Raw genomic sequence first — 23,212 nt, forward strand, 5'->3', positions numbered from 1 at the left:
TCTCTCTCTCTCTCTTTTTTTTTTTTTTTTTTAAGAATTTCAAGAATTTCAGCTGCCAATGTGCTGCCTTGTTTGATGTGCTTAAGTTACTCTGGTATCCCTCCAGCCTCCTGCTGTGCCTTTGACTAACCTAAATAATTCCCTATTATCTGCAGCATTTTATATGACTCATGATTTACTTCCTTTTTCAGCTTGCTGATGAAACAACAATGGCCCAAGGTTGGGTCAACTGTTAGCATTTTGCCACGTTGAAAATTAATGCTGCTCACACCATCCTGCAAATTAACTTTTATTATAGTAGCCAGTGTCCAGCAGCTGCTATAGTGTGTCACAGCGCAAATTTCTGCTGCAGAGGAGGGAAGCAGTGATTATAATCAGTTGGGTTCATCTTGTCTTGCGCAGGTAGACTTCCACGGAAGCTCATGACTAATGGTTTACTTGGGACAGTCATACCTGCTGCTTAACAGCAGCTGCTGAAATAAGCTGATTTGACTAAATGCCATTGCAAATACGATCACTGATCTTTAACTTTCCTTTGCAATCCACAATTCTGGTTCTGTTCTTAGTGGTATCTTGTGAAGAAGTGCATCAAAATTCCATAAAAAAGAAAATTTGCATTGATTCTTTATCCTTAGTCTGTGGCAACACTCAGGGAATGGCTTTGAAAAGTATTCCAGGAGGAGAGGAGTCTCTTCATCTTTGTATGTCAGTAGAACTTTAAATGTCAAAAAGAGAAAAAAAATCCATGTGGAAATATGTTTTTTTTACTGATAGGCTGGATGATGGCAGGCTAAATTTCAGTATGTCTCATTTTGACAGTGACAGCCCTAATAAATGACTTTCTCACAATTACATACATCAAGATCAAAATGGCAGTCAGTTGCCATGTTGCTGGAATTGGATTTCCTACTGCCAGAAATGTCTCCATTCCTCTATTGATCCTTCAGCTGAGGAGATGGAAAATGTGGAATGTTTTAATGAACAGTTGTTCACTATACACAGTGGGCCAAAAAAAAAAAAAAATCTGTGAACTTGCATCTCAATCACAGGTGACAGATTTGATCCCTAAGCTTAAGGTCAGCCATATGCTGAGAGCAACTCTCTGTTATCCAAGCAGTGACCAGAAATCTGTTGCACTACATAAATGTACTGCAGCTGTTGTGCAAAACTGCAAGAACCACAACACAAGAGTGCCAGAATTATTGGGTATTTACATTAATGTTACTGAAAGCAAAATCTACCTCATTATCTTTCTAGAAAGCTTTGTATTATTATGCATAACTATCACTGTTGGTAATTAGCTCAGAGATACTTGCTTCTGTTGAAGCAAACCTCATTTTTTATGGAGGTCCTGTATAGTAACATCTATCATCTAATAAATTACTTAATTGCTGAGATGTATTAATCATAATATATAAAGCCTAATGAACAGCTGTGATATTAAAAAATCCAAGTAAACAAGAAGTCTGAAAGTGTGTTGCTCGTGATGTTAGGCAACTGATGTGATCATAAGCTGTGGTCGTCAAGCTTGTGAGTATACAGCAATATTAACCCTTATTTTTTCTCATGCTCAATCCTCAATGAAGGCCTTACTACATTAACTATGGGTAAAATTCTCTCACAGAGCTGGCAGCAGAGTTACAACTTTTTTGCTTGGTGAGCTTTCTGCGTGGTGAGGTATTGCTCACTTAGTGAAGTGCAGCAGCTTTTCTATGAGACCAGTGCCCAATTTAGATTTTTTAAAGCTTAATACGGAGCATAGTACTAAAACTCATAGCAACTTACAAATGCTTATGAGTGCTACTCTCTCTGGGATATTTTTTTCTGAGTGTGGGAAGCCAGATAAAGAGGATAAATTATACTAATAAAAGCTACTTAAATAGTCAAGAGAGCGAGTGTGAAAAATATACCTCGTTATAGAGCTTCCTATTATTGTAGTAGTTTTCAATAAGCACAAATCTTGATTTTTTTAGCAGTGTCAAAAAAACCGTACTGTATAAAAATGCATCCAGAAGAAAGCAGCAAGACTAGCAAGAGCTTCTGAGTTTTTTCTTTTTTTTCTAGCAAGACATTTTCTCATTTTTTTTCTCTCTGAAAGCAGGAAGAAGTCAGATGAGAAAAACAGTGATGACAAATGGTATTTATTGCTCTCCTCGGGACATGAGCTGCCATGCTGGAGTACAAGGAGTCTGCACAGCTCCCACTCTGCCAGCCAGAGGGACACTCCCATGATTTCAACAGGACCTGAGGAGAGTCCAAGCATTGCAACAACCTCCTTCAGCTTCAGGACAGTGGTCTAGCACTGAGCAGTGTTCTCTGAACTGCAGCAGCAGGTGTACCTGCTTTAGAATCATATAATCACAGAAAGACTTGGGTTTATCTCAAGATTATTTTAAGATTATCTTACTTAGATTATCCAGTTCCAACCCCTTGCTGTGCGCAGTGTTGCTGCTCACAGAATCAGGCTCCCCAGGGTCCCATACAACCTGTTCTTGAGCACGGCCAGGGATGGGGAATCCACAGTCTCTCTGGGCAGCAGTGCCAGTGCCTCATCACTCTCTGAGTAAAGAATTTCTTCCTATTATCTGACCTAAATTTCCCCACGTCCTTCTTGGCAGGGCTGCTCTCTTTCAGTTCTTCTCCCATTATGTATACATATCTGGGATCACCTTAACCCAAGTGCAAAACCTCGCACTTGGCCTTGCTGAACCTCATTAAATTCACATGGGCCCATTTTTCAAGCATGTCTAGGTCCCTGTGAATGGCACCCCTTCCTTCTTTTTATCAGATTTATCAGCAGTTTTATCAGCTGCACAACTCAGCTTGGTGTCATCTGCAAACTTGCTGAGAATGCACCAGATCCCATTGCCTATGTCACTGATAAAGATGTAAAAGAGTAACAGTGCCAAGACAGGTGGTGTGGGGTGCACCACACATCACCAGCCTCCACCTGGACATGCAGCTGTTGGAAACAGCACTCTGGCTGTGGCCGTCCAACCAATTCCTTACCCACCAAATAGTCCACCCTTCAAACTCATGTCTCTCCTATTTAGAGATAAGGATGTGGTGTGGGACCATCATGAGGCACTTTACCTGTGTTCTTCTTCAATTCTTATCCCTCGGTGCAAGCCAATGAGCAAAAATCCCAGCAAAAATGTTCCCTACTTTTATTTCAGTGCCCACACTAGTGTTGGATGCTTGATATCAGTGACTGTGTGCTCTGGTGAAGCAATAGGTCTCTCTCCTTTGGGAAAGTACTCACTAATTCATTGCTTTACTCCAGTGTGTCTCCACATAAGATAAGCATTGAAATTTCTCTGAAGCCTATTATAGGAAAACATTGAAAAATATCTGTCCTAATATTAAAGGCATTGATTTCACTAGGTTTTATTAGTTGTTCTTTGCAACTTTGAAAGAACTGGACTTCAGTATCATTTTCAAGACCCTCTTCTGTCAAAATATACAGCGATAATGAGGTAAAGCGAGACTGATTTATCTTGAAGAAGGAATTTTAAAATCTTCTTAGTTAGACTTAGAGTCATTGGATAGCTTAGATGTTCTTCCTTCAGACGTATTAAGTGCTACTGTAAACCTAATCCACATGTCATTTTCATACTGGCAATTAAACTGTGCTCCTTAACTGATCTCATGGCATTTTTGCATCCTTTTATTGTTAACTAGACTAAGCTGTGATGAAAGAAAACTGTACAGTGTGAATTAGAATAAATTCTAATTTCCACAGAACTATTTAAAGTTGCAGCACCTGGAAAATGTAAAAGCAGCGGTGAAGTAAAACCTGTGTTTTTTTTTTTTGTTGTTGTTGTTTTTGTTTGTTTGTTTGTTTGTTTGTTTTGTGAATTTTGAATCTTTTTCAAACTGAGACTGGCAAAAAGATTACAGACTGCACTCTGTGGTTATGCTGATGGAAAGCTGCTCTCATCTCCAGATATACAACAAAGCAGATCTTTGTAAACCTATTGAAATGGAGCTGGCAAAGCATTGTCAAACTCTTACTGCCTTGGTTTCGAGCAGACACCTGTACTTAATGGTCCCGTTGCCAGCAGACAGAACAGAATTGAGATTTTATCCATCGCAAATTGCAGAACCCCATGGAAAGCAGCTCAGAGGGCTCCAAAAGAGAGGCAGGGCATGTTTCCAACACTTGTAAAAGGTAAATGAGCAGAATATAAAACTATCACGACTCTTACAGGCTCAAGAGATGTCTAGAGGTGTGTGGTGTGCTGATGCTGGTGCCTTTGCTGGTATATCTTCATCTGGGAAAGAGGAGTGAGGGACTGGAGTGGCTCAGCAGGCTTCTCCTGCTGTACAGTGGCAGTTCCTGCTGGAGTGCTCCTGAATGCAGCACCTGGCATCTTGCTCTGTGGGAATTAGCTGGGTTGGAGCAGATGATATGTGGAGTTTGAATTTATCTTAAGTGAAGAGTAACATAGTAACAGAAATGCAAATCAATTCTCTGAGGACGCAGCCAAGAAACTAGGGACCAAGCTGAGTCTAGGCACCCAGGGTTCTTCCCATCACCACTGCTGGGGGAAATCCCTGTTCCCAGCATGAGTCACAGACCTTACTGGGTTTGGGGAGGATGCTGGAGCCAGTGCTGGGCACAGCTGGGTAGCAAATCCCAGCTGGGCAGGGACAGTGCTGGTGTAATCACTCCAGGCTGGAATAGGGAAATGACTGTGGGCAGAGAGAGAGCCTGAGGACCAAGATGTACTTACATCCTTCAGCATTACAAGATGATCTTTTTGGCCACACAGCAGTATTACAGCACTACCATGCATCAGCTCATATACAGACGGCAAAAAGAAATAGGAAATGGAAACAGCTCTCTGTCCTCTCAGGTGGATCACATACTATTAACAGACCTTCGAACATCACTGTTGTCAGCAGCAGCCTAAGAGTAACACTTTTCTCCAACTTTTCTCTTTTTTTTTTAATCCAAAATCATTAAAAATAAAGAATATTTTGTTTTCTAGCTGATGAAATGTCTCAGTAGCACTGGAGCGAATGCCCATAAAGCACAGCAAAGTGCAACTTCCATACTTTCTCTACTGCTGAATGATTGTGACAGTTCTTCCTATATTATGGCATTTGAACTAAGCACATGTAAAGAGAAGTTGTAATGCAAAAGTAAATACATGAAATACCCAGGAATAGGATGCATTATGACTAGCATTCATTTGCTGCTTTAAATCCTGTTCATATTTTCTTTCAGACTCTTGGATAGTCATGCTCCAAAAGATGATTTGGACTCAATTTTTCTGTTTGCTTTGGTCATTAAGTTTCCAATTAGCAGTCATTCAATTTGCAGGAATAAAAAAGGTTATTTTCATAACCAACAACTCAACAACTCTGAAAACTGTTTTGTCTCAGAGAGACCTTAATGGAACATATTTAGTCTCTACAATGTCCCCTTCACCAGCAAAGCTGTCATTTCCTTGGTTTTAGTGATAAGGGAGAACCAAATGAAGGTCACAAGGAAAGCAGCTGCGCATGCTGTATCTGCAGAGAGTGCTGGCTGCACTGAAGTTGGAAAAATTGGAACTAGAAAGGATTGGGAAACAAAGACCACATTTACAGAAGTGTTTGGTTATTGGTACGTAGCTACCCAACTCCAATTGATAGAGTGGGAATTTCCCAGACACTTCAAAAAACGTCTAGGGCACCTTATCTCTGCCCCTAGACATATATTTCTATCTCTATTTATTGAGGCAAATAGCTTCAAAAATCTGGCTACACCTTTCATTTTCTGAATACCAGGTTGTTTGTGGCTCATTCAATTGTCCTGCTCCGTACTGCGCACGTTGGTGTGGCCCAGCATTCATACTCCTTCCCTACTTGTGTGCCAGCTGCCAGGATCCCACGACACTCAGCTGAGTGGGTTAGAGGACCAAAGACATGCACAATTTGACCCACTGATGGGCAACTGCCTGGAAGTAGAAAAATGAAAACCAAGAAAATAGGTGAAAATATACATGGACATATAAATGCTTGACTTAGTGTAGCTGCTTAGGTGACCAGCAGAGTCCTGGACCAGACCCTACTCCCTGCTGGTTCCTTCTGCCTTTGAATGAATGAAGTTGGTGAATTTTCTGCTATTAAAATTTTCTCCAAAGCATAACTGACTTAAATAAAGACAAAAATATATCCTTAAATTTCCTTAAATGCTGCAGTATGAGTAGATATCAAGACATGAACCACCTGTGGTCTCAGTTTTGCAAACCAGAAACCTGTCTGACATTTTGAGCAATCAAAACCACACCCTATTCCATTTGGCTCTGATTTATTGACTAAAAAGCTCTCATATCATTCCCTCCCTCCATGGTTGCTGGTACTAACTACAGTTCCAGATAACATGAAAGAAAATTTGCTCTGCCAAAGATGGCTGTGGTTACCATTGTAATTTTCTAACATGGTTATCATTTTCCCATTTCCACTTTCTGTGTTCCCCAGTCCAGAGATGAATCATACATAGGAAAAAAAAAAAAGTGCTCATATTAAACTAGTTTCAGAACATTAAGAAAAAAACATCCACCGCACCCTGTGATTAATTCATTAATCCATCTTTCAAAACAAGTAATCTAATTAGCTTGCAAACAAGAACATGACGCACACGTGGCTCTTCAAATGGTGTTGACATACTGAATAGCTCAGATTCCTGAGATACACGGCCTTTCACTTGATGCTTCCAGTTCCTGTAAGACCCTGGCCAAAATGCTTCTCCACTCAAACATTACTGGATGCAGGACATGGAATGTACTCATCTCCAATGCCAGGTCACACAGAATAGGTCTCATCATTTGGAGAAAACTGAAATTACAAGTGCTTCTAACCAGCAATCCTAAGCTGTTTAGGAAATAGGAAGATTTTTAAAGACCTGGGAGTTATCTTTTGGCCTTTTCATAAGCGCTAAAAGTCAACCAAATTTCAACAGCTCATGCATATAGATACATCTTTATACACTAAAGAGAAGGTCTGAAGAAGTAGACTGACCAGCGAAGAATGCAAAGAGAAGTCTGTTAGCTCTGTTATGAATGCTATGCTGTGGCAAGAGGTCACAAAGTATAAAGAAAGGGTGGTGGTGTGCAGCAGACTGAAGCTGAAAGTCATGTATACCTATCATCCAATTAGAAGCCAATCCAGAAAAAAGTACCCGGCAAAATACTGCTCTTCTATTCTTAATGATACAATTAGCTTTGAATAATTCAGGAAATGCAACCACAATTAACAGGCTTGTAGGTTTTTAGCCTTTCATTTTTAAGTACTTTTTTTTTTTTTCATGTTTATGTCTATATTGTCATGTCATAAAATGAGATTTTTGTGAGGATGCGGTAGCTGTCAAGGTCTCTGTCCTTTCAGCTAATGGAGTTGATACAGCACCTAATTCATCCTTGATGTCATCCGACAAAGAAGACTTTATTTTCTGTTACTGACTTCCTGATTTTTTACAAACATTTTTTGGGGGACAAATTATAATATTACTGGAAAATATTTCTCAATCATCTTTCAAAGTTTAACCCAAAAGAGAATTAAGTGCTAGCTATGCTGTTCATTACCATCTTTATCCTGGAAATCTCTAGGGAACTCAGCCAGTTTCTGAGAACTCAATTAATTAACTGCTGAAAAAAGGAGGAAGTTGTAAATGTGAAGATGAAGACAAGGAAGGCGAATGACTACCACATTGACCTGAGTTTAACAAGATGTCTTTTGGTACACCTAATACTTGCTCAGTGGCTTAGATGGGTGGAGATTGACATGGGAAAATACATATATACCTTACATGTTGTGTAATGGTTCTTGCACTAGTTCCTTTTGTATAAGCTGAATCAGAAGGCCTTTTTGGGGTGGCTTTGTAGCAGATTGTGGGAAAGGCCAGAGATTTGGGTTCATGTGGATGCAGTCATGCAAATAAAGGAGCAGGAAGGTTAATGGGTACACTGACATTTGCCAGTGATCAACCTAAGAGTAAACCACAGACTGGCAGAATTCATCCTACGAATGCCACCCTACAAATGCCACCCTTAAGAACTTCCAAGAATTCAGTCTGAAATCAACCAGTGCACTCAGAAAATGTGAAGTGTAGGCCTAATAAGCACCACTGTCTGTCAAAAACAGAATTTCTGTCCTCTGTAAAGTTTGAAGTTCTTTTGAATTTCAAATATTTTCCTCCATTGTTGGTCTGGAGCAAAAGGGAAAAAAAAAAAAAAGTAGAAATATCAGACTTATAATGAAAAACTACTTTTGTAAGATTTAATTACATTTCAAATGTATCATTTTTACCAAAAAAAGTATAAGAGTAGTCAAGTCAAAACAAAATATGATGGATGTCAGAAAAATGCTTTCCTCTTTTCTCCTCTAATGCTGTTGACAGAAACATGTTCTCACAAAGCAGTCTCAGTCAGACTGATATTCCCCAACATAAAGGTTTTTCCTTTTGTAACTGTGTGGCCAAGCCTAGTCAGACACTTCATGTATATCTTGTTCATCTGTACTTATCACATCAATGAGAAATACTGGAATCCTGGCAGGTGAAAAATCAGTATGAGTATTTGACTGAGAAGACCATGAAAAAATACAGACACAAACAGATGTTACATCATTTGAAGTTCTACAAAGCCTAGGAGTCCTTTCAGGATGTAAATTCAGTGTAGTAGTTTGTGATGCTTAAACTTCAAATGAGTTTTCCATTTTGAGGCAGAGATTCAGTGAATAATGGAGCAGTACAGACAAAGAATGTCTTACAACCAAATACCAGCCCAAAAAGCTCTGCGCAAATGCACCAAGGATACTTCTGGCCTGAAATGTCTTTGAAACAACTATAAAGCTGCATTTGCTTGACACTGCACCTGAGCTAAGAAATCTTATCAAAACTTGAAGGCACAGTCTCCCAGATGAGGGTTCTTGAATCTTATTATGCTCCTCTATGAATGAGAGAGATTCTTTCATGACCACTTCACAGAGCAGAAAGGAGTCATTTCCTGCAGGCCAGCTAGACACATAGCTCTCATGAAGTTAAAAAAAGTTACTTACATCTTAGAAGACTTGACTAATTTGCCTAAAACAGCACAAAAATATGGTCATAGCAGGCAAACTTCATCTTGGATTACTGAAATCCTAGAAAATCCTGTGAAACAGGCTTCCCAAGCTCCATATGAACAAGGCAGTAATTAAATCCCAGATAGGGCAGTGACATGGAGTGGGTTCTCTCTGAAATGCTGACCACCATGTGACCTCATTCTGGAAGGGCTGTATCCCCGTTGATGTAATCCTCATGTGCATAGCAACATCTTGCCCAGAGATTATACTTTGTGTTGTTATCAACTTCTTTTGGGAATCATTATTGGCAAGTCAGGACTACGGCTGAAGCAGGTGGTCTAAAAACCCATCTAGGATTAAGTTCCTGTATTGAAGACAGAGAGAAGACCTGGCACTACTTTGGATACACATGGTATCTGTTCACTGTCATACAGTATTAGCTATATCTGCCTTCCCACTGGCAGACTCAGCTAGCCAAATAATTTGATTCTGGTCTCCTAGAGGATCTCATAATACATACAAGGCTTTATTTGCACCCTCCCCCTAGCCAGTATAGGGGACTCACCTCTACCTCAGGTATTTTCAGCCAGTGACCTTTGGAAAACAAAATAAACAAGAAGCCCTCTTCTTTAAGAGAGCCATATCATCCTCCGATAACTGCACTGTCCAAGCATCAGTGAGAAGTCTAGCACAAATACAGCAAATGCCTCAAGTAACACAAAAAAAGAATTACAGCAGTTGTAACAGCAGTTATAACTGCTGTACAAGTCCTTTGGTGTCTTGGCTGCCTCAAGGCACAGCTCTCTGCCTTTCTTACTGTTTTGGGCACACTCTGCCCATACCCTAAGCAAACTCAACAAATGGCAGCTCAGCATAGGAATAATTGTATTAGTGCTAAAACCAATAACTAATTTGAGACACTGTGTTTTTTGGCATTAGGTGGTGTTGTGCTCATGTGTGAGAGATGAGTCACATCCAAAAAAAATCACAGCACAGGCCAGACAAAGATGATCTGCAGAAATCAAGATGGATATATTTTTATTTTGTCATGTGTTTTCTATTTCCATCTTCAATGTTAATACAATTTTATTTGATACTCAATGTGCTCACACACATTTTTTATGCTCTATGTTGAGTATTTGTATTCTTTTCCTTAAACTTGTAAGTTTCAGTGTCTGCCATAAAGGAAAGTATTGTAGCAGTATTTGGCACAGGTAGACATAGGTGGAAGTCTCCTCACGTATCTTGGACCCATTCTCATACCTCATAAGTGTTTCAAAAAATAAAATCCTGCCACCATTTACAAGCTGCAGATATAACCATAACCATTTTGCCAAATGTGCTTGGCAGTTTGTATTGCACAAGGATAACCTTTTACATGGCCCCTAAAAGTTTGTCAACTAAAAAATAGATATACAGAACACAAGTTATGCAGAGTAATACGTACATTTAATGAGCTTGCTTTAATTCCTCTTTCTAATACTATACAAACTGCTCTGAAGTAATGTCTCCTGTTTATTTCTATGGAAACTACAACAGATACAAAGAGCTTAGTAACAATGTTTGATCAAACAAATTCTCAACTACAAATCATTTCAACATAGGCAATCACGAGCCAGTTTGCACAGATGAGGTGGTTGAGATACTCTCCATTTCATGATGTGACAGCTGTGCATGACCATTCAGAATATGGCTAATCTTTCATGTCACTATCATCAGTGCTGGAATGCACTACCCACCACCTCACTGTTCCCACATCCACTGTCTGGGCTCCATATATGTTCAGCAGTGTCAGTGGGTGCCATCCTTTTCTGCATGGAAGAATACAATTCCACACATTTACTTCATATGCATTTCCATGTCAGATGCCATTCTGTCAGATTGCCCCTCTGCTGCCATCTGTCATATGGCAACAACATGTAATAGAATATTGGTGGGAAGGTTCAACCTTAACCATATCACCACCGTCTGTTTCTGACGTTGTGGGCCAACATGATGAGATGAGCTGCAGTACTTTTAGAGCAGACCTCATAAAAAAAAGTCCAGAAAGCTAAGTGTGGGTAATAGGTTATTCCTGTAAACTCAACATCTTAGGAGCAAGTATTCATTTTTTCCAAACTAAAGGTTATTAATATGCTGAAGTGTGAAAGTAGCTATTGTCTCCCTTTCGGTTTCCTACATTAAATACTGGCCAGTTAGAGGGATTTACGCAAAATGTAGACTGTTCCTTCATTTCCTAAGTCACATTTTCCCCCACAGTTAAAATAGAAAGATTGGTTTTATAGAGTGTTTGCAGTTTGGTTTTATTATATACCTCTGGTTTTATAGCCCAGTATTTTATGATGTTCCATAAAACTAACCCAGAAGCATCCCACCATTTTCTTCGAATTCAAATGCCTAACCCTCCAGTCTTTTTCCAGGCAATACTTCTAGTGAAATTCTTTGGAATTTCAGTTGAGCACAGACTAGCTTCATACCATAGGATTTGTCATTAGAACCTTCTTAGCTAATTTGACTTTTCCATTTGCCTCAGCAGTTTTAATTTCAAGCACGCCCTACCACAGCCAAATATGATGACAACATCTTTCAGAAAAGCATACTGGCTTTGCTCTCCATTCATTTGCTTCCCTAAATCCTTGTACCCCCTTTTAACTCAGTCCTTTCTTTATCACATTTTACTATTGATAGGCACTACTTAACAACTCTGCCTGCATATTCTTGGTAAAAAATGAAAATCAGCTAAGAAATCCAATTAAATCAGGAAATATTCTTATATAGTAACAATCAAAAGAAATGCTAAAATAACTCCTTTGGTATTGCAACAAGACTTTTTCCCGAGCCTAAAGAGTCCTTTGAACTGTTCTGAGGTCTACTCATTTTCTTTTTTCCTTTAATCTTTTATGGCTCAAAAAGACGTAATGAGTGGTCTTTGAAATATAATGTTTCCTTGTGTGAAATCATTCTGTTTCATTAAAATTTTTGAGAAACCATTTTTATGGCTCAGAAGGAGTATAAAATCATTTTCTGAGATGTTTCGGACAGATTTCCCAGGTCCTGCTGACACAATGCAGTGAAGCTCAGCTCTTGTGTTGCGGCTTTTGTTCCTCTGTGGTTTGGCAGAGGAGAGCACAGAAAAAGTGATCACCTTGTGTGTTATGGGAAACCAGGTCTGAATAATGCCAGGCTGCACTTGGGCAGGCAATCACATGGCACTGTGGGACAACCACACAATTTGAATTTCCACTGTGGAGGAGACCTCATCCCATTCCTGATACAATCCCTTCCTTTTAGTTCCAGTGCCACATGGAGATGACATATCCCACCATGAAATGAGATACAACTTCACTAATTACTGGAAAGCAGAACAGGACATTATGCTCAATAGCCTTGATGAAGAAGGCTTTACAAATACAAAATTGAACCCAATCTGAAAAATTATTGGAAGGTCAGATTTATCTAATTGCTCAGTGCAATCAGAGATGATTGTCCTTTGAGGCTGAAGTATTTCCACAATGCACAAGTTCTTTCTTCTCACACCTTCTCTAGGAAAGCTGTTCCAGTGCTCCACTACCCTGTGAATAAGGAATTTCTTCCTAACATCTAATCTGAATTTCCCCTCTTTTAGTTTAAAGTCATTCCCCCTTGTCCTATCACTAACTACTGTGTAAAAATTCAGTCCCACTCCTGCTTATAAGCTCCCTTCAAGTACTGGAAGGCTGTAGCAAGGGCTCTCTGGAGACCTCTTTTCTCCAGGCTGAACAATCTAAACTCCCTCAGCATTTCTTTACCAGAGAGGTGCTCCAGTGAATATAGCATGTTTTTGTGTGCCTGCTTCCCTACATGCAGGCATGCGTGCCATGCCACTGAGGACCACACCTGGTGGACACCTTCTGGTAGAGCAGCCTGATAAGGGGATTTAATAGCATTAGATAGAAATTGTACCAAGGTAGAAATGTTTTTTCTCTTCCCCTTTCTGCTTGTTAAAAATACTAAGGAACTTATCTTCAGAGCTCCCGGATACTTTGGGGCTGTTTTTACACAGACAATGAAATAACCTTTTTTCATGTGAGGGATATTTAGCTCTGAATAAATGAATATTTCATATTAATTAAAATTTACCATAAGTCATATTTATGCCCCCTTAATGCCAGACAGTGGATGGCTAATTGTGCCTACCTAACAATTACTGGGACAAACCCCTGTTAGACTGCAATGAATGCACCCAACAAAGCTCATCTGCTTAAAAATTACAGCTAAGTATTTGTGACCTTTCACACCTGCTAATGTTACTGCTATGAAAAGACCCTTACCTGCTACAGACCAGCCAGCTGGATGAGTCAGCTGAAAACCTGTACAATGCCCTGAGTGAATTAGTAATACTGATCCATCACTTAGCAAATTTTCTGAGTTCATTGCCATCTTTCATATAGGAGCTGATGAGGAAATGAATGACTTGGTGGCTTAGTAGCAGAAGGAACAGTTTAATAAGGCAGTGAACCCTTTTAAATTATTTTGATCTCTTCTGAATTGGATGCCTTAAATATTTGGAATAGCAGCTGAGCTCCTATCTGATCCTTTTCCCAGATGCAAGCAACATTTGCTTTTGATTCATGAACTGCCTATTTTCTGAGTAACTGCATCTATTATCTTGAGAAATACCAGGATAGACAGGTAACAGGATTTCTCCTTGCTCCCCCTAAACTTCAGCCTCTCACATGCTTGTATGAGATGAGTTACAAGGAGAGGGAGGGAAGCACTTCAGTAAGCTGGGCTAGAGTTGCTCTTTTATCTAATTCCACCTGTAAATAGTCTACCTGAAGAAATTCTGCCTGTGTAGCGAAAAGCCTGTGCCTACCTGCAGAATGCTAAGAGCAAGGGAGGGTATTGGAGAATATTAGGTTAGAAAGGGCAGTGACTGACTGGGAAGAGAAATGACACTCTCCTGATCAGTGCCATTTCGCCCAGAGAAAGCCACATGGGTATGGCATTTACTCAGAGGTGTTGGCTGCACTTCTGTGACTTAGTTTAGTCTCCTCCTTGTCTGTAGCATTTAACCCCAGATCTCATTGTTGTACTGAACAGATAAATCAACACTGAAAAAATGTTCTACCTAAAATGGTAGAAAACACTTCAAACTTCATAAAGTTTACGTAAAGCGTTAAGACAAACAAGCAAGAAATACTTTTGGATGAAGGGCCCTGTGGAAGTGTCCCCTAGAAGGTTTCCCTTTCTGAGACATCCTCAGATATCTGTCTCCCCTGCCGAAGAATTTGGGAATACTTCAAAGACAACAGATAATTTCTGGAGAAATGATGCTACGGCATAGCCAACGCTAACCAAGCGTTTAATGGAGCCTCTGAATGGTGCCTCTGGAGACTTGGCCTGCCCCAAGCTCCTGCTGGTTGGCATATACCATGGTGCATGCTCATCTGGCTGGAGCTGAAAGCTTCAAAGTGTACAGGAAAGTTTTAGCTATGTTCATTATTAGTTACAAGACAATTTACTAAACAATAGCAAATACATCCAGGTTGAGATCCACTGAGGATAACCACAGACCAGATGTAGGATGCCATACTCAGATGACACTGTTAAGTCTCCTAATGTTTCAGGTAAACGGTGGACTGCCAGTGAGCAGTGGGACTCAGCCAAGTCTCATCAGAATATTGGTCTGTTAGTGGGGAGATTTGGATTAGATGCTGGGGAAGTTTTTCACTGAGAGAGTGGTATGGCATTGGCATTGCTGCCCAGAAAAGCTGTGGTTGCCCCATACCTGGAGGCATTCAAGGCCAGGTTGGATGGGGCCCTGGTCAGTCCGATCTGGTGCATGATTTTGTGGTTGGCAATCCTGCCCACAGCAGGGAGTTGGAACTAGTTATCTTTGAAGTCACTTCCAACCCAAGCCATTCTATGATTCTATGATTCCATTTTGGAGTCTGAACTCCAACTCTGAGCCCTTCCTTGGAGTGACATAAAAAAACATAAATATTATTAGTCATTCTGTTTCATCAGTTACCTCAGTGGTTACTGCCCTTACCGAGATGTGGACAGCCATCGTCAGTTCGTCCCTCCATTCAGAGATTATAAATCCACACATCCTTCTTAAACATTCCAGTTTCACAATACAGAATATTTTTAGCTGAGCTCCTCCAAATCTCTACCTCTGGAATTACTCAATATTCATTGAAAGTGAAAGATGTCAGTAATGCAATTAAATTTCAATAGAATACACACAAAAAAAGAAAGACCTGGATGATAGAAACCTGCTCTAAGGAGAATTTTGTATTAGAAAGTTAAGTATCTGCCATCTGAATCTCCACCACTCTAAAAAAAACATCTTTACAGTTCTAAGATCTAGTTCACCTCCCATCACAATGGTCCCTGAATGTATGAGGCTTTTGTCATTCCATGCTCTCAGAATGACAATGGTGAGGTGATTATGAGACATGAAAGAATTACTACTGGGTAGATCTCATTAGGGTAATAGTGAGTGAGATGTTGGTTTAATTCTGACCACCGCTGAGAGACCTTTTTTCACTTTAAGTCTTTGGAGGGAAAAAAAAAAAAGAATTTAGAATCTTTAAAGCTAGCTGGACATCTGGCGACTTAAATTTTGAATGCAGGCAGCTGGAGAGCAGTGTCTGATAAATACACCAAGTTTCATGTATCTGTGCTTTAACTTTGTCCTCAATAACAATTTCCCAGGATTCTTCCCCTAATTCAGTGTTGTTACACTGATATGCTCTGCTAGAAGTGTCTGTCACACTGCTCTCTTGTTTCAAACATACTTCTTCAGTGAGCACCTTCTGCATCAAACTCTTTCTTACATTTTCAACCTTTATTCGTTATTGGCAATCAAGTCAAATAAGCCCTAGAAGTGCCTGTAAAACAAAGAGGTTTTACTGAGAATGGACTAAGTTATAGAGATGCAATGTTCCTTGTGCCAGAATTACTTCACCCTAAATATTTCACACATATTTCTAAGTAACTGCATGTTCTCTCCAGAGAGTATCTGAGTGATGGCAGTTTTCAAGCGCAATAAATCTGTTAAGTGAGATAATTGCAGCTGCTAAGCAATGCTGTTTTATCTGTTGTAAGAAAACATTGCACAACACAGACAAATAGCCAGGGAAGCTGTACAGCTCCTGAACAGTTTCCAGTGGTAAGAACACCTATGCTAACATGAGGACTCCTTATTTTGCTTTAAAGATCTGTTTTGACAGCAATATTTCCAGATCAGTTGCTAGACCTATTCCCTGTCCCATGGGAAGTGTCACGCTGTCCAGCCATTTCAATTGCCATAGGCTGTCACACTGACCCCCACCTTCAACTGTGCCACTGCCTGCTTTAAGAAGCGGTAACAGCTCCAATGTCATTTGGGTTGGATCAGTGCAGATTCCTGTGTGGAGACACCTATTTAACATAGAACGCAACGTCTTTTTAAAAAATGTTCTTATGTTTGTTTGTTTGTTTTGTGGGGGTGCATGTAAAATACTGCTTTTTCTGTCATTTTCTAGATGATCCTTAAGTCCCAGCTGTATTCCCTGGACAAATAATTTTTGAGCTAGACAGAGTAATTACAAAATACTTAAGAAACAAATTCTGGTGAACAAAATACCAACATGATGAGTTCATTCCTGAGTATAGAACAGATTATGTCCCAGTTAGCTTGTCCTTAGATTAGTTTTAAAATAAAGCTTAATAAAGAAATGAATACATTTATTGCTACAATCATATATGAGATCTTGCTCTTGTGAAAATCAGTGGATGGATGGAATTTGTAAACCTGGGTCTTGTATTTCATCTCATTTCTTTGGACTTCTAGAAAAGCTGAGCACCTTATCTGCTTAAGAAATCTCCAAATATCTTCTAGACTAAATTCATTTTCATACTAAAATGATTGAAATTCACAGCATGAATTAAATCCATAGGAATGATTGATCTGAATTAAAAGACTGATTGATTCCTACAGTAATTTTTGAAAGCAGATGACCATAAATGCATGTAAAGTGGCTGTGATGGACAGACAGCAGTTTGCACGTGGCAGCGTGGGGTTGCAACTAGGTAATCATTAAGGTCCTTTCCAACCCCAAACCTTCTATGATTTTATGATATCTTGATAATCACAGCCATAGGGATGTTCTTCGCTTACAGCATCTGCTCTGTTTTGTTCTGGGGCTCAAATAAGTAAGTGGGACTCCACACCAACCTGACAGAACTATTCAAATACTTGTCATTTCACCTCAGCTGATGCCCCTAATCTTGCATGCAAAATACAATTGGAATTACTTTCTCTCCCTTTATTACCACTGTGTAGATATGATACTGCAGCTTCCAACAGTCATTTGGGTATCAAATTTGTCCTGCAAGGAGTCTAGCCATGCCCACGTGTAAGGAGAGGTATTTCTTATTGTCACTCCAAGGCTTATTTCCACAGCAGTGCTGCCTTTCTATCCCACTTATGTCCTTAAAATTTCTTTTGCAATGCCATCTTGATAGCAGTTGCACAAATAAAGTGCTTGGATTTCAGGCTGAAGTATGAGGAGCCATCTATTTCGTCTAACAAGTTCATAGCTAGCACCATGAGAGACTTTGTTGCCTCATGTGGGACCTATGTATTGGTTTGTCTTTTATTGTGAGTGTGTGATAAGCAGGAACTCTCCACAGACAGCCAAAACAATGAGAGTTGTTACCCCAGCAGTCATATCTATGTCGATTGCTAATGGCTTACTGTGTGATTTGGCTTTGTTTTTTTTTTTTTTTTTTAGTGCCTGTTTTATTTGGCCTGTTGCTTGCGCAGTGCCTCCTGCGCCCTGCACTCCCAGGCATCCCAGGGTCCTGGTAAACAAAAATGTTCACAACAATATTGGATCTTGGATTGATTCTCATGTGACATCCTTAGGCAATTCTTCTTTACACTTCATGGACCTGGGATCATTTTTCTACTTGGATTGGTCTCCTGAAAAAATCCCAGCAAACTGAGCTAAACGTGAAGGATGTTTGGTGAGCTGTTTGATGCTGTCCTAACAGTGCAGGGAATCAATAAGAGGGAAACTGTGGTGAAGTGGAATAACTTTGCAAAAGAAAAAGAAAGAAATCATTAATTTCATCATGGTAGGTACAACAAATTTGCTTCCTTCTACTGAGTAAAACTGAGTAAAACTCATTGTCACTGTTGAAATAGTGGAGAATGATGGCATTTTGCAGACTAAGTGGATAGTACGTCAATACCCAGAACAGAAAAGAGTGTACAGAGGTGCTTTTGTACAAGCCCAGCAGTTTTGTAGAAGCATGTTTATCAGTCACATCACTTGGACAGCATCTACAAAAGCCAGAAGAGCAACATTTGCAATGGCAACAAGAGTTATGATCTGTTGAGCACACCAGGATCCAGCAGCTGGGGGTGTTATGAGGGAGAAGTACATCCTCAGAGGTAGGGAGCAGCTCCGGAGATAAGAGAAACTCCAGCATAAGGGGTGGAGGCAACTGGGAAAGGAAGGAGAGGTAGTGGGAGCTGCTGAAGGCTGAGCTGGAGAGTGCTGACACTATTTCAGGAAAAGCTAAGAGTGAAGACCATATTTTGATGCATTTGCTCAAAGGAAATCTCAGAACAGTTTCTATTTTTCCATTTCAACCTGAAAACATCCAGATGTTTTCTGATATGTTCAAAGATGTTTATTTTTCCAAGCTGGGAAAAAAGTGGCCCTTCTGATACTTTAAAAAGATTGGAAGTGGTAAAAGCTACATAAAATCATCACTGCTCCTCTCATGCTAACATTTCAGGTTTTCACAGAAGGGAGCAGAGTCAGAAAACCTCATCTTTTACATCAGCTATGAGCCAGTGACGGGCATCATCTTTAGGGGCAAATAATTTGCTGACAGAGGGAGGTGCAGCTACAGAGTGCAGCTGCCCTGGGACTACAGGGCTAAGTTGGCTCCTCAGCATGGAAGTATGGGTGTCAGAGGGGGTGAGAGGGTGGGGCATGTGTGACCTTGCTGCTATGAATCATAGAATCATAGAATATCCTGTGTTGGAAGGGACCCATAACGATCCTCAAGTCCAAATCCTGGCACCACGCAGGACCACCCAAAATCCAAATCTTATGCCTGACAGTATTATCCAAATGCTCCTTGAACTCCTTCAGCTCAGGGCCATGCCCAGTGCCCACTGGTGAGGAACCAGTTCCTGATTACCATCCTGAATCACTTCTGTTGCAGCTCCATGTTGCTCCCTTGGGTTCTATCATTGGTCACTAGTGAGAGGAGATCATTGCCTGACCTTCCACTCCCCCTCCCTAGACAGGGCCTTCTGAAATATTATGTCCAGAAGTTCATAGGGCTAATTCCAACACAGCTTTCACAGTCTTTGCCATTAATTGCAATCTGTAAGGAACCACTGGTTTTCATTAACTAAGAAGTGAGAGCACTGGACTGCACGAGCATTTTACATTAGCAGCATGAATTGTGTCATCGGCCCCACTCATCAGTTATGAATGGTTCTTCCAATGAGCTAATTTGTATGGATTTGTTTTGGCCACTAAAATTCACTCATAGGTGAAGAACAAAAGTTTTGTAAGTGGAGAGTGAGTGCTCCCTGGAAAAGCTCCCTGAAAACAAGAAAACCTTTTGAAGACAGTGAAAAACTGGAGAAATTCTGCCACGTTACAAAAAAGCTGCAGCAAGGCTGGGTACAGGGAGTGAGTGGGAAGATTTGTTCCCCTACCTGGATGCAGCTGAGCCCATTGCCATAGACCTGCTGAAGGACAAGCCCAGGTGATACAGAGAGGACAAATAATAATGTAATGCAAGTCTTGTGCGTTACAGTGCAGGTGCAATTTTAAAAAAAGTACGTATTTCAGTAAGAACAAAATATTTGAACCAAACCAATAACAGCCTGGTATTTACCAGTAGCGCTGAGCAGAGCTAGCGTGTGCCTGCACACCATGGCCAGTCAGCCCCTGCAGTGGCTGCCAGAGGGGTTGGAAAAAGAATTTGCTCCACATGGCAGGGGGCAATCACAGACTTGATGGCTTGGAGGAAACAGAGTGCCAGAAGCCACAAAGGGTTGTTCTAGATGTTATTTCCTGTGCCTGTGATGTTTATGAACTTAAGCTTAGTAGTTATCACACAGTGCCTGAGAACACATAAATAAAATATAACGTGCTCTTCATTCTCACCTCAAAACTTGATTTTTCATTCTGTGCACAGTATTATCCATGCCCAGCAGGTTTGCAGAGCTTTCTCTGCTTAGCAGATGACAAACAGCACACAGTTTTCATTTTCTGCATATATTTTTCATGCGGTTTCAACTATAAGAAAGGCACTTTCCACTGCAAACATAGACCACTATACTACTATTAATTTGAAAGATTGTCCCAGATAGTTTTCCATCTGCACAATCATAGGATAAAATGTTTTCAATAATCTAATCAAACCACTGCAGAAAACCTGCTCCAAACATTATCCAAAAGAAGATCAAACATTTTATTTTAATTATAGCAAGAGCAGAAAGGAAATGAGAAATTCAGAGCTGTTCCACTGTATGCATGACGTTCATGTGAGCAGGTTTTTATTATATTAGTGATTTCAGCAAAAGAGGAGGAAGATCTTTAAATGAATTGTGAGTCTGCTATCAAAGGAAAGTAATTTTACTGGGCCATGGCTTCGCTGTGCTATTTGGAAAAGAGGGTCACAGTCTCTGGGAAAGATCATCTTCATGCAGCACTGCGCTTATGCTGTGCTGAGGTAGTGCTTTAGTGCTTCATATCCAGCAACAATTGCCCTGCACGGGGGCTGCCAAGTGCCCCACAGCTCCCACTATGCAGTAGTTTCATGATAGCTGAGGATGGAGAAAGAAAAGAGGGTGCATGTCAGAGTGCAGTGAGGCTGTGTACCCAGACCTAGCAGATAAGTTCCTTGAGAGCCCACAGTTTTCTCGTGGCACAAACCACCAGTGTTAGTCACGTCCTGGCCAGTGCTGGGAATAGTGTGAAGCCACAGGGACTCGGTTTCCAATGCTGTATGCAATGCTACAAGCCTCCAAAGAGGTTGATTTGTTTATTTTCATTCTGCTAGAAGGGCAGTGTGAGGGCTGGCCTCAGTTTCTTCATCCTTCAGGAAAGCCAGTGAGGTTCACTGGAATAGAGTTCCCACCCTCCCTGGAGTTCACTATTTGACATGTACTGCTTTTTTATCAGATGCACGAAAACACAAGAAGAAATTAGCTCACCCCATCAAATAAAGACCATGGAACCTAATGTGTTCCCTACTGGAAACTGAACCTTAACATTCTGAGTTGAATTCTACTGCTGGGAACTTCTTGTCGCTGAGGAAGAAGCAATTTACACGAGAAGTAATTTATGATGAATCTGATCTGCCCTTCAGCTGGGAAAGATCTTCCTTCCATGCTCTGCCTTCTAGTTCCAGTTATTAGGAGCAAGTCATTCTGGTTTGCTTTTCTAATGCATTCTTTTGGGTCTTGCTGCTCACTGCTAACACTAGTGGGAAATTAGAATTGTAGTGTCACCACCTCTTCAATGATACTGAGAAGCTCTGGGACAAAGACTGGGAATGCTGCTGTTCTTGAACCACAATCCTTTACCACTGTGCAGTGGGGATGAAACACTTCAACCCAGCCTGCATCCATGTTTCACTCTGCAACAGGCTTAAAGGAGAAGAATCCAAAAATACATCTACTCAAACTGTTAGACACTTGATTTGTCCTGGCATCAGGAGTAGTCTGTACTTGGGAAATAATTCTACATTGAATATGGAGATTCGTATTGAGCATGGCATCAAACCCTGCTGGCTCAGCCCACAGTGCTCTGAAAGCCTGAGAATGTCTACAGCACTCTGAGCACAGGAATACGCACTTTAGCAGATTGATGCCTTGAGGCACAGTGCTCCTTGCATGACATGATGCTTAGGGCTACAAGGAAGCTTGGCTCTGTTGCTTTGCAGAGATTTCACCTGAACATCTTCTTAAAGGATGGAATGATTTAAATTTATTTTTCCATTCAGGTTCAGTGCTTTGCCAACACCCAGCCTTGCAGGCAGGAGCCCAGTTCAGGTTGTATTTGAATCCAAGTAAGGCCAGCCTATGCCTGAAACACAGATATGTTCTTGCTTTGACTTGTTGAGTAGTTATCTGGACTTCTGAGTGCTTTCTTGGAACATCACGGACTCAAATGTGGGAACAGATTCTCCAGCTGCATTTCAGAGGAGTTGCATTACCCACATTTTATCTCAAAAGCATGATGAGATGCTATGATTATGTAGGTCAGCCTAACTCCTCCGTCTTTCTAGTTTTCCAAATGGTTACATTAAAAACCAACTGCATCTAACCTCCACTGAAAGTTATATCTAGTGGTGGAATAAAGAAAAAGCTGTAATATTTCAGAGCAGGAAAGAACACGGCTTTGCAATTGTAACTGTTTAACAATTGCAAAGCTGTATTCTTTCCTGCTCTGAAATACTGAACTGCTTTGTTTAAACCATGATTTACTAAAAAATTAAAGCATTCCCCTCTTATTCAGAAGGAACTGGAAGTGCACAGAAAGGGTAAGAACAAGCAGTAAGGAAGCAGAAGTTGAGTTTCCAGTTTTGCCATCATGAACCCAGCTGATTCACAGTCCTGGCCCTTGGTCTCTGGCAATGGTCTGTGCTTACCCTACCTGTCACAAGCAAAGTTTGTGACACTTCTTGAAGAATGATTTGAGAAATGAACTGAAGTGACATGCACAAAGTTTGGACCATTTCACACAGACAGCTGTCAGTCTCTGCACCGTTTGCTGGCTGTCATCAGTGCTTTCTGCCACTGGATTAAGACATCACCAAAAGCAATCAGCTGAGTGCATAGAACAGGAAATATACAATGGCTCTGCAAAGCTTGCTGATTTATCTCCGTATACGTATGTTGTGTTCTTCTTTCCCCAAGTTTTAACGAAAGAACAAAAACACAGATACACTCTCCTTTTAGGCAACTTATAAGAAAAACATTGTGAGATACTCTAGACCAAGCACACTGTCTTTTTTTTTTTTAATTATTAAGTTAAAGGTTAAGTTTCAATTCAGAGGAAGGCTTTAAAAATCCAGGATTTGTAACATTTACCTTGAGTCTCAAGAAAAATAATTTCACTGCATTTGCAATGGCCTTATTTCT

This window comes from Lagopus leucura, unplaced genomic scaffold (genome assembly GCF_019238085.1).
Source record: "Lagopus leucura isolate 7727_CA_CO unplaced genomic scaffold, USGS_WTPT01 Super-Scaffold_100157, whole genome shotgun sequence".
NCBI lineage: Eukaryota > Metazoa > Chordata > Aves > Galliformes > Phasianidae > Lagopus > Lagopus leucura.